Genomic DNA, 16,339 nt, shown 5'->3' on the forward strand with positions numbered 1-16,339 from the left:
GATAGATAGATGCTTTGTCCAATGGGATAACGACTTCAGTTTCATGCACAACCTGGAGGTCTCCTGAATCTGCCCGAGTTTTGTGTTTTCCAAAGTCTTCGCAGTGCCACCGCGGGCTCTGGGCTGGCTAGGCTTAACGGGTGTTCTCGGGGAGCTGCCCCCTCTCTCGCTCTGCCAATGATGTGCCACTTTGCCTCGGGGCTCTGACTGCTTTCCTCCGAGAGGGAAATTCCTCTTTCATCAGTATGGATGCACTGTTTTCACACACCGCAAGTGCAGTGTTGCTGTGTCCGTCGTCCTATGAGCGCCCGGTTCAGACGAGCAGCGCTGACGAGCTGGCTGGCGATTGGCTGCCCGCGGCGGGGAGGGGATTTGTCGGAAGGAAGGGCTGCAGCTTACAGCAAGAGTTTAGACTGTCTTTGCTTCATCATCTGAAGGCAAAATTTTCCAGACACGGCAGACGGCTCCCAGAGTACAATAAGCAGGGAATGAGAACTATTTACATGGAAATTTCTTCCTCAGGATGCAGCGAAGAAACCGCGGCCGCTTGATTCTACCAGATGTTCCTGGGGTTACTGTAACAGGGAAGGAGAGACAGAGCTAAACAAGGTAGGGAAATCGTCCCCCCGCCTCTCCTTTTTTTCCCCCCCCTGAATGTTTGAAGAGTTTGCTGCAGTATGCTGCATTCCGTGTGTGTTGCTTCAGGAAGCCAGGGAAACCGGGTTCCACTAATTCAAACGAAATACTTGCAGGGGGGGACCCTGGAGTTTTACGTAACGTTTTGATTTGGGGAAAAAAAAAAAAAAAGAAATGGCCAAGCGTGAATCTCTGCCGCCTGTTTGGGGTGAAGCATAAAATGAGTTTTTATTTCAAAGAATAGGACCATTGATTACTCAACAGAAACCATTTGAATTCTTGGGGGCATTCTTATTTTCTGGTTCTAGAAAAAATTTTTTTCAGACTGCCATAGTTAGCTCCCGAATAAATAAAGTTTACGTTGATCCTACGATTTGAAACCAGGCTCGTGATTAAGGGGGTGGGGGGGGGGCGGGAATACTTCCTGGTAAAGAATTATCGATGAAATGTTTTTTAAAGAAAAAATACATCGACTTATGGGATATTAGGGACCTACCTAGCTCTCCAATGCCATGGCTTTTAATTGAGTTTCAAAAGCACATTTTTAACAAGCCAGCTAGAGGTAGCTTTCTGACAAGTTTTCGATACTGTAGTTCAATGTTTACATTTCTTTTTCTGGCATGTCTGAGCCTTTGTTTCCAGCTTAAAAGTGGAACCATTATATTCAAAAGTAAAGCTGGGTTAATAATGCTTACTGCAATTATCTGATCTTTATGCATTTTTAATGAGAACACACAGCCAGCAGAATAATTTAATGAGGGCAGGCTAGCTTTTTAAAGCTGTGTTTTCACTGTGCCGAACCATATCAACTTTCTTGCCGAGAAGCAGCAGTGAGAAATGATGGAGAAGATTTATTTTTAACACACTTGGCCCAAGAGAAGGAAAGGATATATTTGTTAAAGAATTCTTTCTGCCCTTTTCCGTTTTAAATTTCTGCCAGGCATGAGGAAACTGTGCTTTTTTGTTAGGCCTCGGAAGCATATGTTTACAATAAATGTGTAACATTTTTAGAATAGTTAGCAAGCACTGAAGCGAAGAAAAAAAAAAAATTTGACTTGGCTAACCACTACCATGGTGAATGTTCTTCAAGAAACACCGCTGGCCTTTGAAAAAGACAAAGGTTAAGTGGAAAGATATTTGTTGACTGAATAATATGTGCATTGTGAGGATAATAAAGTAGTAATAATAATAATAATAATAAAGAGGTTCTTAGAGCCTCTAAATAAGATGAAGTTTCTTCAGCCAGCTTGTCTGTTTTGTAAGGAGCAGTGGAAGTCCTCATTTAAATAAGGGCAATGCCACGTAGATTCTTCTAGACCCACTGTTTTTACTTTCAAGGAGAAGTGCAGGACACTCGCCCAGAACTTCTGACGTCATCTCCCAACTATTTTCTGCTGTGTGCTCTTTTATTCAAGCTCGTGGAGAGGAATATTTCTTCATGTCCTGGCTAGGAACGTTCGGACTCTTCCTTGGCAGGTCTTGAGTTATGTCTTCATTTTCCCGTCCTTTCTGAAATCCTGAACCGATTCTCCAGCAGAAATAGGGCATCTCCTCCTACCTGCCTGCTCACGTCGGGCGGGTCGTTTGTCGGCAGGGCTCCGGCTGTGGCGGGGAGTGGACCGGCTCTGCTTCAGGCCTCGGTCCCCTCAGCTCAGCCTGTCTCTTGGCACCTGGGCGGACATCACCACCCAGGGGCCCCGTTGCCAGCTTCCCCCGGGGCCTCTCTTTAGGACCCAGGCTATGCCACCAAATTCACGGCTGGCAGTGATGGTGGGATCAGCTCCTCTGGTAGAAAGATCACCATGCCGTAGTGTTGATGGACCCAGGGAAGGGCGGTCCGGTAAGGCAGGCGCTTCGCCCCATGTCACAAGTGGCAGCCTTGGTTACAGCGATCCAGGGACGGTTCGTTTCTAATAGGGAGCCTTTCAGGGAAAGAATTTCCATTAGAACAGCCTGGAGTTCTGGGGAGTTCCCAGCCCTAGTTTGCACCCTCTTTAGGACGGCTTGGGTTGTATAGCCTCTAACAAGCACCCATCTCAATTTTTTTCTCTCCCTTAATAGAATTGATTAATACTTGCTACACTTCCCTTTGTGCTTCTACCATTTTGAGAGACCTTGACCTTGCATCCAAAAAAAAAAAAGTTGTTTGTCTCTTGACACAGTGAGCTAGTTAAAAGGGATAAAACCACCCTATGAATGAAACTGTGGAAAATGCCTTACGGTGTTAAGATACAGAGTCATGGATACAGAGCCCTTCACTGTACTTCACGTTCACGTAAAATTTTCTAGGGATATTCATCCTCAGACCACGACATAATTTCCAAGAAAATCAGAGCAGCGCTTGTGTGCGTGTTCTCCTTTGATCTTGTGCAATATTACTAGAAGCTGTGCAGACCAGATCCTTTCAGACACAGGCCTTGTAGTACCCAAAGCATTTAGTGCTCTTTTTGCTTTGACTTGGGTAGGAAATGTGTGCAAGTGAAGTAAGAGAAAATGAGAGGAGGGGAGAAAAATACGCTTGTGAAATCTACTGGTTGTGCAGCGTCCCTGGTTAACAGCCTGCCTTCTGCCTGCTAGTTGTTTTAATTTGCTGTTGCTATGGTAAAAACAAATCAATATCACATGGCTACCAGCCAGTCCCGCTCGGGGCGTGCCATAGAGACTGGAGATCAGGTACTCACGATTCCAAGCAAGAACTGGGAGGAGAGGTTTTAGGTACTGGGTTGAAGAGAATTCCTTATGGGGGACCGATGAGGCTCATGCTTGCGTGTGTTCTCTTCCTTTCTTCCTGCCGATAACAAGAAAAGATGGGTATTGTATGTCAACTAGACTAAAAAAAAAAAAAGGAAAGGCATACTGGTTTGTTTACATTTTCCAAAATGACAAAACATGTCATCAATATAGAAGGAGGTGGCTCCCGTGGGAAGTGGTAAAGCATGCTGATTGCTGAGGAGGTGGGACACCTGCAGGGCATGTTGGTTGTGAAAACAGAGTTTGGGGTCTTGAGCAGCTCCAGGTACAGCGCAGAAGAGCCGGTGGGTCACAAGCCATTGCGGTTGCCGTATCAGGCAGAGAAAGCCGCCTTCTTTGGGGAGCAGGTGGGCGGGGTTGGGTGGGTGAGGGGTGTTGTGGAAAGGTGGGAGGTGGGAGGCACCAACCAATGTCAGCCTGTAGCCAAGTCCCCAGAAAGCTGGATGTCCAGGGCAGAAGCTGGAGGGCAGAGCAGCACACACAGGGGCCCGGAGACTGACCTCTTGTAAAACCTGCCTGAGCCCCAACCTGAAGGCCCAGCAAAGAAAGAGAAGTGGCTGTGAAGAGACGTAAAGATGTCATGTGCCTGACCATCCTTTCTGAAATGAACCAGGTGGGCACAGATGTGCATGTGCGAAACAGGAAACTTGGTAGTCCATGCTCTGCTTTCTTGCAGAAGAACCAGGCAGGAAGACTTGGTGGGGCTTTGTAAATTAGTTGCAGTACTGTTTTTTTTTTTTCTCCAATAGTGTTAAACATAGTTGTTTCTTATGTTTGTTTTTTGTTGGATTTTTTTTTTAATATGCACAAACGGTTACTTGTAGCTGTGATGATATTCATGGTGAGGAGCCCAGGGTGGCGTCATGGCTGGTCTGCGTCAGGCGTGTGCCTCCATAGCTCAGCATTGTTCAGTGGAAGCTGGGCCCGGCTCTGTTGCTGAGAGTGAACACAGGTGTGAAAGAAACAGAGGGTGTCTTCTGTGAGCAGGAGCCACATTGCTGATGGTTAAGTTTTGGGCTGGCTTCCTTCCTTCAATATGGCAGAAATGCTTGATAATAAAAATGGACCCACCGATGTTACCTTAGCGCACAAAGAATGCATTGTCTCCGAGATCCTGGGTCGGTGTGTTCCATCAATCAGTCAACAAGTGTTTGTTAAACACCTCTTGGCTCTTTTGGCTTTTGCTGTTTGGTTAGAACAAGTCAACTACCTAATACCTGCCTCTGAGTATGTGCAAAATACAGGACAGAAAGAAGCGATGCAAAATTGTAAGTTTCAAAGACTTTAATAATAACTTTATTGGGTAATGTTAATTTCACATTGTTAACCATTAGACGTTAATTGTAGGTTTTGAGACAGTTTTGGTGTTTGGGGGAGGATTAAGAGAAGGAATTTTGAGTTTTAAATATCTATCTGTAATTTCTTCACTTCTGCTGTATTTCTCAGCATAATATTGTTTAAATAATACATAATGATGTGAGATGAGGAACAGGCATACAAGAATGCTGCCATCCAAATCCGAAATAGTAGGCCACTGAGAACAATCGCCCAAGTCTCAGCAAGCTGAGAGTCAGCCCCGAAACGACTGGGGAACATGGGCTCATCATCTGAAAGCCTCAACCATCAATCAGCCAGAGGAAATCCTAGCCCCTCTCCCACACTCCTGAGCCTCAGGGTGGCTGAGATCTCACTGTCCCCATACCAGCCAGGAAACCTGATTCCTGATCCTGGAGAGTTAAAATTCCACATCCCCCACCCTGTCCTTTTTTAAAAGCACAGGTACTTTAAAAAAAAAAAAAATCAATTTCTTTTTTTAAACACAAAATTTTGGTTTTGTTTTGTTTTTCACCCTAACATCAAAATTAATGTAAATTCTCTGGGCACTGACAAGCTGCGAGGGAAGGATCCCAGTTTGGGAAGAGCTCAGAGAAGAGAGTGTAAGTGAGCCTCAAGAATTCTTTTTAGCAATGGGTCCTGGCAGGCACATAGGCAGGTTCTAAGATCTAGGAGCATCGAGGCAACTGGATGCCACAGAAAAACTTAGGGGCAGCGCAAGTGAAAGTGAAAGTTGCTCAGTCATGTCCGACTCTTTGTGACCCCATGGAATTATCTATACCAGAATACTGAAGTGGGTAGCCTTTCCCTTCTCCAGGGGACCTTCCTAGCCCAGGGATCGAACCCAGGTCTCCCGCATTGCAGCGGATTCTTTACCAGCTGAGCCACAAGGAAGGTCCAAGAACCCTGGAGTGGGTAGCCTGTCCTTTCTTCAGCGGATCTTCCCGACCCTAGGAATCGAACCAGGGTCTCCTGCATTGCAGGTGGATTCTTTACCAACTCAGCCACCTCAGAGGACAGCAGGAAGAATCAGGAGACACCAAAGAGAGTACAGGTTCCCGGGCCTGAGCAGCGTGCAGCCTGTTCTCACTGGGAAACAAGACATTTACAAACAAGATAAAAATAGTTCTCAGTCGCTTAGTCATATCTGACTCCTTGCAACCCCATAGACTGTAGCCCACCAGGCTCCTCTGTCCATGGGATTTCCCAGGCAAGAGGATTGAAGTGGGTTGCCATTTTCTTCTCTAGGGGAATCTTCCCAACCCAGGGATCAAACCCGCATCTCCTGCCTCTCCTGCATTGGATTTTTTAGCATCGAGCCACACAGATCAGCACACAGATACCTTCAGAAGAATGGTTAGCCTATGTACCTGTCCGTACCTTCTACGAAGGTCTTTCACAGACTTTATCTCAATTGACAGTTCAAATCTAGGTTTAGAAACTGGGAGCCTAAAATTAGAGCACTCCTGTGGGGACATGCTAGGTAAAGCTCCTGGCAGAGATGAGTTATAAACCGGATTTTTAAAACTTTTATTCACTAATATTTTTTTTTTCAGTGCTTAATTGATTTGAATTTTGAAGAACAGGAAAAACTTACAAGTGCCCCTGGAACATGTGTGCACGTCTCTCTCTCGTGTCCTCAGATGCTTTCATGGACAAGGGCGTTTATAACTAGTACAGTAGGCAGCCAGGTGCGGCCACGGAACAGGAGGGGCGGATGGTTGGCTTCGCTTTCCCAGCTCTGGCTGCTCAGAAGGCATTAGGGAACAAAACCGTACCCTGGCTGCATGCCCCAACCCAGCCACACAGTCACAGCGTGAGCCTGGCTGTGACTGGCAGGAAGGTGTTCTAGGACATAAAATTCACAAAATCATTGTCAGTGGCTTACAGGTCAGAGAAGAACCAAAGTCAGCCATGAAAGCAAAATTCAAAGTACTCCATTTTCCTGTGAGAGCATCTCATTGAGTTCTCTTCAGCCTGTTAAAGGGGTGGGGGCAGAAATTAATATTTTAGTGGCAAGTGTTATAAGCTGTTTTACACACGTATCTTGTGTATTTTGAACCTTAAAGGACATCCATGAATTAATGTTATCCCCACCAAGTTAGGGCTTCCCTAACTGGTGGCGCTGGTAGGAACCCACCTGCCAAGGCAGGAGATGTAAGAGTTGTGTATTTGGTCCCTGGGCCGGGAAGATCCCCTGGAGGAGAAAATGGCAACCCACCCAGTATTCTTGCCTGGAGAACCCCCGTGGGCAGAGGAGCCTGGCGGGCTACAGTCCACGGGGTCGCAGAGTCAGACACAGCTGAAGTGATTTGGCACGCACGCACAAACCGCAAAGTTAACGCTGACCAGTAGAAGTCCCGAAAGGTTCTGTAACATGCCGGTGATCCCACAGCTAGCATTTGGTGGAGCCAAGACTTAAACTCAGACCTGATCATACCTCCGAGTCCTATAGAGAGACAGCACTATGTTTTTTCATCTGAGCAGTTAAGACTGAGAAGATAAAAATAATCTGCAGAAAGAAATGAAAGCTCAAGGTGAAAGGAGGAGGTTTATTATTTTAGAAATCTCAGGTATACTTTACATAGTTTACATTATGATACCTAAATAAATGGGTATGATAACACTAGCAGTATCTTACGTCATATGTCATTTCTGCTTTTATGCTTATCATATATCTTTTAATGGCCTTTTGTCCCCATCTTATAAATTCAAAACCGAACTTGCGTTTTCAGTTAATTGATTGAGGGTAAGCCATGTGTTAAAAATCTCACTAACCAAAAAATGGAAAAGTTGATCCTCAAAACTATGGGGATCTGTGCAAATGATATTTAATGAGATAAAATAGTCTTTAAATGAAATTACACTGCAGTCTGACTTGGAGTTTTCTTGCAGTGGATGTTGTGATGTGGACTAGAGCCCAACCCAAGCAATTTTGGGGAAGATAGTATGTTTTTAATTAAGATATGGAATTGTTTTCAAAAATCTATAAATTTCTGGCATCTCAGATGCAAGCTCCAATTAATCAACTAAAAAATATTGGTGAAGTGTATATTATTATCAGTGATTTACTACTTACAATTTAAAATTTTCTGGGAGTTCAGGAAGGTAGAACTGCTTTTGGGCTGGAGAAGTAGATGAGACTTCAAGGAGAAGAGATATTTCCTCTGGCTCTGAATAGATATGCTTTGTCTAGATCAGTGTTTCTAAAATGGGATGTCTACACCCCAAGCTTAGGGTCAGATCATTCCCTCGGTGAGGAAAGGAAACAGTTGAACTTGACATCTTATATATTATTTAGCTCATCCTTTTAAAATGTCAATTTCCATGTATGTTTCATAATGTATGTAACATATTAGTATTATTATGCAAGTATAACATTTTAAAATAAGTAGATAACCTTATAAAGGTTGTTCCTGCACAGAAAGAAGTATTTTTCTGATGGGGTGGCATACTTGGGTGCTAAGTCGTTTCGGTCATGTCCGACTCTTTGTGACCCCCATGGACTGTAGCCCGCCAGGCTCCTCTGTCCATGGAATTCTGCAGGCAAGAATACTGGAATGGGTTGCCATGCCTTCCTGCAGGGGATCTTCCCAACCCAGGGGGGATCATAACCCACGTCTCTATGTCTCCTGCACTGGCAGGTGGGTTCTTTACCACTAGCACCACCAGGGATGAGATCCAAAAAGTTTGGGGAGGGCAGTAGTCAGAATTAGAGAAAGGAAGATTATCTCAAGGAGGAACAGCTTGATGTGAGGGCCAGTGTAGAACTGAACTTTGAAGAACAGGGATTAAATATTGGGGAGTAGGAGAAATAAGTTTATTTTTTGACTGATTTTTATTGGAGTGTAGCTGCTTTACAATGTTGTATTTCTGCTGTGCAGCAAAGTGAATCCGCTGTCTGTATGCACATATGCACTCTTTTTTAGATTTCCTTTCCACTGGGGTCAACGCAGAGCATTGATAGAGTTCCCTGTGCTATGCTGTAGGTTCTCATTAGCTGTCTGCTTTGTACGTAGTATCAACAGTATGTATATGTCAATCCCAATCTTACAATTCCTCCCACCCAGAAATTAGTTTAGATGGAGTCAGAGAAAATCAGAATATGGAAGAACTAAAGAGCCCTGTGGTGACTCAGACAGTAAAGAATTTACCTGCAATGCAGGAGACCTGGAAAGGGAATGGCAACCCACTTCCAGTATTCTTGCCTGGAGAATTCCATGGACATAGGAGCCTGGTGGGCTGCAGTCCATGGGGTCACAAGAGAGTTGGACACAACTGAGTGGCTAACATTTTCACTTTCACTTTTCAAAGAGCCACGTGGAGGAGTTTCATTTTTGTTAACATCACATCTTATGCTTTATAAGGATTGAGCTTGTGAGATCAGGTCAGAGGTTAGAAAATTTGTAACAAGTGATGCCACCGGCCAGAAAACTTCTGCAATATTTCAGACGTCATGTGGGAAAGGAGTTGGATTAGAACAGCAGTGGGAGAATGGAGGAGAAAGGGCAAATCTGAAAGGTGTCTTGAAGGAAAAATAGCAGAGACTGGTGAGAGCTTAGAAGAGCCAAAACGACGTTGGAGTTTCTGGCAGGAGAAATGTCTGTGGGATCCTAACAGAAAATGGGGATGGGGGGAAAGAGGGCCAGTCAGTGGGAATGGGGTCAGGAGAGGAAGAGAGAATGAGTTTTGAGTCCTGGTCATGGTGTTTTAGCTAATGATGGGTCACCCAAGTGGGTCATCCATAGACATCTGACAACGTCAAATGGAGAAAAGCTTAGGCACCAGGCTGCAAATGTAAACTAAGACACACCCGTATGGAAGCCATCGTGGAGGCCAGGAGTGCTCACCACGTCCAAGAAGAAGGGAGCATCAGTGGAGGCAGGCCGATGACCAAGGATGAGCCTTGGGGAGACTGCCAGGGCCCAGAAGAGAGCAAGAGGTAGCAAAGAACCACGAAAACAAGTACCCACAAAGGAGCAAAACTGTCTATCAGAAATGAGTAACTGAGACGGTTAAGCACATACCTGGTAAGCACAGCCTCCACGGCTCCCGGCACATTGTCCTGCCGTGGCTTCCCTCTCTGACGTGAGTGCTCAGGCCATGGCCCTCCTGGAGGCAAACATCAGCTCACTGCCATGGTGAGAGCAACAGAACACCAGACAGGTAAAGAGAATCTCCTGCTATATATATGTATATATATATATATATATAAAATACACACACACACACACACACGTATATATCTCATATCTCATATATATCATATCGCATATATATCATGTATATCTTATATATATCATCCTCTGCCACCCTCTTCTCACCCTTGCCTTCAATCTTTCCCAGCATCAGGGTCTTTTCCAATGACTCAGCTCTTCACATTGGGATGAGATGGTTAGATAGCATCAGCGACTCAATGGACATGAATTTGAGCAAACTCAGGGAGAGAGTGAAGGACAGGGAAGCCTAGCGTGCTGCAGTCCATGGGATTGCAAAGAGTCATACACGAGTTAACAACTAAGCAACAAGAACAACACACACACACATGCACGCACACGCACACACACGCACATACACTTAGATGTTTAGAGTGAGTCTTCACTAATAATCAAAAGAAATTATTTAAAACTGACAATTATCAACATGCATGCATCTGTACCTCAAAATATACATTTTGAGGGTCTAATTGGTTAGGACAGTCATTCCAGAGTGATTGGAGATACCGCTGGACACTAGGCTCCCTGTTGTTGAAGACCCAGGGTCCATTCATTCCTGGCTCCAAGGTCTAAGTTGAATCAGCCGTAAGGACTGCCTTTAAAGAAATGAGAAGGGACCCACGTGCCTACCATGAGAAAGCCAGAGCAGCCCTCCTCAGACCGTCAAGTGCACACCACTTTCCTGGGGATCTAAGTGAAACGGTATAGAGTCTGATCCAGTCGATCCAGAGTGGGGTTTGAGGTCCTGCCTGCCTAACAAACTCCCAGGTGAGGAAGATGACCCTCATGGCTCATCCAGAAGGCTCTACAGCACTTTGCTGGCATGAACATCGATGGTGGTGGATTTCTGAGTCTGAGATGGTTTTTGTGGAGCCTCTGCAGGGCTGAGGGCCAGGACTTGCTTCCTCCGCACAGGAGGCCTTTCCAGGCTGCCCGGGCTCAGACTGGAGGTAAGGTTGAGCCTGTCCCACGAGGCTGGCCACGACGCTGCTATGGTCCAGGCTGTGAAGGTGGCCCTTCGGCCTTTCCAGCATCTTTGTGGTCACAGCAGCCGATGTCTGTGGATGGCCCCCGTGCCCGCAATGGCTGTCTCTTCTTTGTGGACACAGACTCTGACCAGTTCCCTAGGAGACTTACTCACCGCCTCCAGGGAAGGCTGGTGTGTCTGTTTACACGTCTGCTCTAGAGATATTTTTTTTTCCTACCAAATATCCGTGTTCAAAATCAGCCATAGACTTTTTCCTCTTGATGGTGGTCAGAGCCAGAGCCTGCAGGCCCAACGGCCTCAGTGGATCAGTCTGGGGACCCCTGACCAACTCAGCATTTCCCTTAAGATAATGCTGGTTCTCCCTCCAAAGAACAGGAAGAGTATAGAGGAAGTGTTATGTGCAGTTAACATTTAAAAAATGCTGGTTCTGAAGTTGTGTGCAATGAGTAAAGACATTAAGTGAGATGGCAGCTGTCTTAGATGGTGGCTTCAGTGAACATCCAGGCCTGACCGTGGATAGTCTGAGGTCTTGTTTCATGTCTGTCTTTCTTTCCTGCCCTTGAGGGCTTCATTTTTCTGTTTGTTCAGCCTGGGGCCTCCTCTTTCCTGGGCCAGGAGTCCTGCTAACCTGATTTAGAGGAAGTCTGCCCTGCCCAACTGCCCATTTAGTTCACACACAGATGGCCAGTACTTTTATGCATTTTTAATTTACCCAATAACCTTTGAGGGCCAAAAGGCACCAAGTTTTTATTGAGTTTATTGAGTGCCTACTATATGCCAAGCTCTCTGCTGAGAGCTTTATGTGCATCAAGTCAGTTAAACCTTTTTATGAAGAGAACGAAGTCCCAGGAGGCTGCGTTCTTTGCCAAGGTCACACATGAACAAGCGACAGAGCAAGGCCGAGAGTCCAGTTGGCACGTCTCCAAACATCCAGACCTTTTCCAACAGCGCTTCCTCGGGGGGTATCAACAAAAAAGGGATTTGCTTTAGAAAAACTTCTCTCACGTTTGCATGAACTGTTAGCAGAATTCACTAAACGGTTAAGTAACACGCAAACAGGCAAGTCCTGGCAGGCTGCTCCTGCTTGAGTTTAGCATTAGCCGTGAATCAAGTCCTCACAGAGGACCTGGGAAATCACCCAGGACGCTGGAGCATCGTCTCCGTGACACGCTGTGAAGAGTGGACCTCTTCCTCACCCCGAGTTTCTGCCATGTCTGTGTGCGCACGTGCAGAGGAAGAAGCTTAAGGAAAGACCGTGGCCGAGGTGTCCTCCAGACGCTGTCAGTGGATAATGTGCAGTGGTGAGGTCTGTACAAAAGTGAGGTGATTTGTGTTGTTGTGGTTTCACCACCCGGACTTTGCTGTTGTTGAGTCGCCAAGTCACGTCCGACTCTTTGCGACCCCATGGACGTTCCTCACCATCTCCCGGAGTTCACCCAAGTTCACGTCCCTTGAATCAGTGATGCTCTGAGGACCTGGGAGACCCTTTGCCTTTCCGTCAGTGTCTCCGTTTCCAGGCAGGGCTGTTCCATTCACGCGGTCACCCGTCTCCAAAAGGATGCATGGTCCTCCTCTCTGGCTGCATCCCCTGACCATCCTCATGTAACAGGCTCTCCTGTCTTGCTCTGCAGGCTCCTAAGCTGACCTGTGGCCTCTTCTCTCTGCCAGGGTTGTACCTGGCATCCCTACTAAATGGCATACGGAGGCCCCACGTCTCTAGGGTTCTGGTCACACCTGGCTCTCACCTGGGGGAAAGGATGGTTTATTTACCGCCTCAGGAAGCCCATCATTTGAACCCTGCAGTATCAGCTTCCTGGCAGCCACCACAAAGACCATTCCCTCAGGAAACGAAACAAACCCTATCTCCAGAGTTTCCTTGTTTCTTTTCTTCAAAGTCCCCTGTTGCAACTAAGCTGCAATTAAGAGGCAGGATCAAAGGGACTGGCGGCCTCTGGGGCTGTGGGACCCACGCAGAGCTTTGCCCTTTTTTAACTCTTTGCTTTCTGTGACCTGCTCCTTCCACCGCGTCTTTGTTCCCCTGGGTGTTCAGGTATCAGAAGGGGGAGCCGAAGGGAGACGGGTGAGAGTCGGTGGAGCAGCTTTGCACACCTTCCCCGATTCTGAGGGCCACACAGCTGACAGAACCCACAAACGTCAGATGAAAAGCAGTGGGGTGCCCCGTTGGAAGGAGTTGGTGGGGTTCCTGTCTACCCTCCACCGCGGTGCTACCCAGCAGTTTCTAACTGCGGCTCACCCGTCTCGGCGATCACGACCCCATGATGCGTGCAGACCACAACCTTTCAGTATAAAATCCTTCCCTGTGCTGAGATGCGATGTGACTCCCCAAGCCCTCCACTGCTCAGCCCGTGTTCAGGCCTTTGGGATGCCCCCCGAGAGTCAAATACCCCGTCAGCGGGTGAGCCCCTTCATGTAGTTAAAGACAAGTAAGCTTCCTCCGATAGGAGCGGTTAGCGCCGCTGGTTATTTTCAGGAAGTGATACTTTTATTTATGCGGCCTAAGACCCGCAGTGTTTCTGGCAGCTCTGTCGTATTGGTGAGCCTTATCGCTGCTGTACTTGAACCTTGAACCAGCTGTAGGGGAGAAAGGGGTGAGGTTCTCCATGTTCCCTCAGCTCTGTTCAGGCCTGAGTGCAGTGGGGAAAAACTGATGGATAGGGGCAGGATGGGGGAGGGACAGTCAGCTTCCCCGATGGCATGGAATGATTGAAAATTGATTTCCGTTCCGATGGGGGGCTTTAGGCACCTCCTGAAATAGCAGGCGAGTTCCTGGGCATTGACCTGCAAAACTACCCATAGAATGATTGATAAATATAGATAAGAGATAGATGATAGATTTAGATTAATATATAGATAACACACTCATATTATCTATATAATACATCACATCTGTTAATCTAGATGGGGCTTCCCTGGTGGCTCAGATGGTAAAGAATTCGCCTGCAGTGCTGGAGACTGAGGTTTGATCACTGGGTCGGGAAGATCTCCTGGAAGAGGAAATGACAACCCACTCCAGTTTTCTTGCCTGGAGAATCCCATGAACAAAGGTGTCTGGTGGGCTACAGTCCATGGGGTCGCAAAGAGTAGGACACAACTGAGCGATTAAGCGCGCGCGACACACACATTGATCTAGATATAGATTAATAACGATACAGATACAGATAGATATAGATTTAGGGTAATAAATGTAGATCGATGATTATAGATATAGATTAATAATTATATACACAGAAGAGATAGGTAGATAAAAATATAGATAAATGTATATACAAATAGCTATAGATAGAGATTAATGTATATATATATAGATAGATAGGTCTAGATTGATGGATAGATGATAGAATGATAGATACACAGTTTGAACACCACACTTAGGCACTTTTCAGAGGTAAAGTACCTGGTTTGGGATTGTGTTTTGCTGTGTTTGTCTTTGGCACAACAGAAAGGTGATCATTTTAGCAGTAGCTCCGAGCCCTCCCAAGTTTCTCTGCAGCTCTCAGCACAGTCCTTAGCGGCTTAGACACACACTCAGCCTTCGGTAGATGCCAAGGTCACCGAAGGAACTAATTAATCCCAGCTCCCGTCGACAGCAGGCTGCACTAACCCGCCCTCCTTCCTCGAGCAGGAGAAAGCGGGAAGGATTTACTCCCTCCGTTCTGCCCAGGCCTACTCAGGGCCGCCCTGAGCAAATAAAGACAAGGAGGGAGGTTGGTAAACCATTTTCCCAATGAGCTGACCAGGCTTCATCTAGAGAAAGCCCAGAGAGGGCCTGTTCTAAGACTTTAAAACTTGAGGGGAGATAAGCCCGCCAGTTTTTCTTAGGAAAATTCCCAGGTTGATATTTAACCTGAAGGTCCCTGGGTTCCTACTCCATCACAGCACTGCTTTTTTTTTTTTAAACTACTAGTTTCACTAATGTCCTTTAAACTCAGCCAACCGTCTTTGCTGCACTGAAAATTTGCCTTTTTAATTGAAACTGCAAATTTTCCAGCTGACCACGAGGGAGCATGAAATTTGTTCCCCCTCAGGGTGAGGCTGATGTTGTATAACCCAGACCACACTAAATAATTGATCAGAGAAATTCATTGAGGGGAGGAGTGGTTTTTGGCAACACCGATGGGCCAACCGCTCAAGATGGGAGGCTGGGGAAGGTTGCGATTCAAACATCGGGGATCCGCGAGTTAATATCCGTCCCCTTAGCCAGATACGTGTTGGGTCTTGAGTTAATTGTTCTGCTGCTGTGGATTTTTATTTGAAGTTCTGATCCTTTCCTTTAGCGCAGAAAGTCACCGAGAAGCTCTGACATGGCCCACGTGCCATATCAGGTCAGCAGTCCAAGGTCAGTGGGTCCACCCAGGCCCCCCAAAGCTTCCAGCACAGGACGGGCATCAGCCTGGAGTTAGTCTCCCCTCACACAGTTTGGCAGAACCAGCAAATCCTGGAGTTAGGTTTGTGACACTCTCCATCTTGTTCTCTGGTTCAAAACCAGAAAAAAAAAAAATCAAAACCATATGTGCAATACAGTATCAGGCTTCCAGTGAACATTGTGCTAAGAAATAATGATCGGAGACCTAGCCATGAATCCGAAGGCTTGGGAAGGGGGAGCCGACCTGCCCCAGCAGGTAGGGACGGGCGATGCTGTGTGCTTCCTCTCTCAAAATGGCACGTCGCTGGAAGGCGTCCAGCCTCTAATGGGGAAAGCAGAGAGGCTTCATCTACTGACTTATTTCCCTCCTTCACATCTTCCTTCTTCCCCTCACATTTTCAGGATTGAAAATTAGAAACACTTTTCTCCTACACACAAAATTACTCCCTCACACACACTTTTTTTTTTCTGCTTTGAAATGGCAATTGCTGCCAGAAAAGGTCTCTCTCTCTCTCTCTCTCTCTCTCTCCCCCTTTTAAAGTATTTATTTATTTGGCTGAACCAGGTCTTAATTGCAACACGTGGGTTCTTTAATCTTCATTGCAGCACGTGGGACCTTTTTAGTTGCGGCATGTGGAATCTAGTTCCCTGACCAGGAAACGGACCTGGTCCCCCTGCACTGGGAGAGTGGAGTCTTAGCCACTGCATCGCTAGCGAAGTTCCCAGAAAAAGGTTTCTCAAAAAACACATGCTTTCCTGGCCAGAACAGTTGAAAGGATGACTTCAGCTGTAGCCAGCTAGTTAGACATGACTAGCGAGGGAGAAGGCTCACCCTTTGTGGAAAGCAAGATATGACGGAAGGAGAAGCCAAAGGTGTATCCAGGGTCCTGCTAGGAGTTATTGCCCAATCTGGGTGTGCATTATCCAATGTGCTCAGCTGATGGAAATCCAGCGAGCTGGACACTTAGGATAAGGGGTGAGGCCTTTTGGTCTTTCCTGCCTTTAGGAAGAAAGTTTTAAATGTAGCTG

The 16,339-nt window shown here is 46.4% G+C and overlaps 1 protein-coding gene across 4 annotated transcripts in view; it reads left to right on the forward strand.

Annotated features, from left to right (window-relative positions):
- The first annotated feature begins 392 nt into the window (after window positions 1–392).
- Window positions 393–16,339, forward strand: part of MBNL2 (muscleblind like splicing regulator 2) — a 164,903-nt gene continuing 148,956 nt past the window's right edge. For 2 of the 4 annotated variants that reach the window (XM_061133892.1, XM_061133891.1), the window contains exon 1: window positions 393–609. The gene's annotated coding sequence lies outside the window, so the exon portion shown is untranslated. The remainder of the gene's footprint in view (window positions 610–16,339) is intronic. The other 2 variants (XM_061133895.1, XM_061133893.1) reach the window with 1 other exon arrangement.

Source organism: Dama dama, chromosome 30 (assembly GCF_033118175.1).
Source record: "Dama dama isolate Ldn47 chromosome 30, ASM3311817v1, whole genome shotgun sequence".
Lineage (NCBI taxonomy): Eukaryota > Metazoa > Chordata > Mammalia > Artiodactyla > Cervidae > Dama > Dama dama.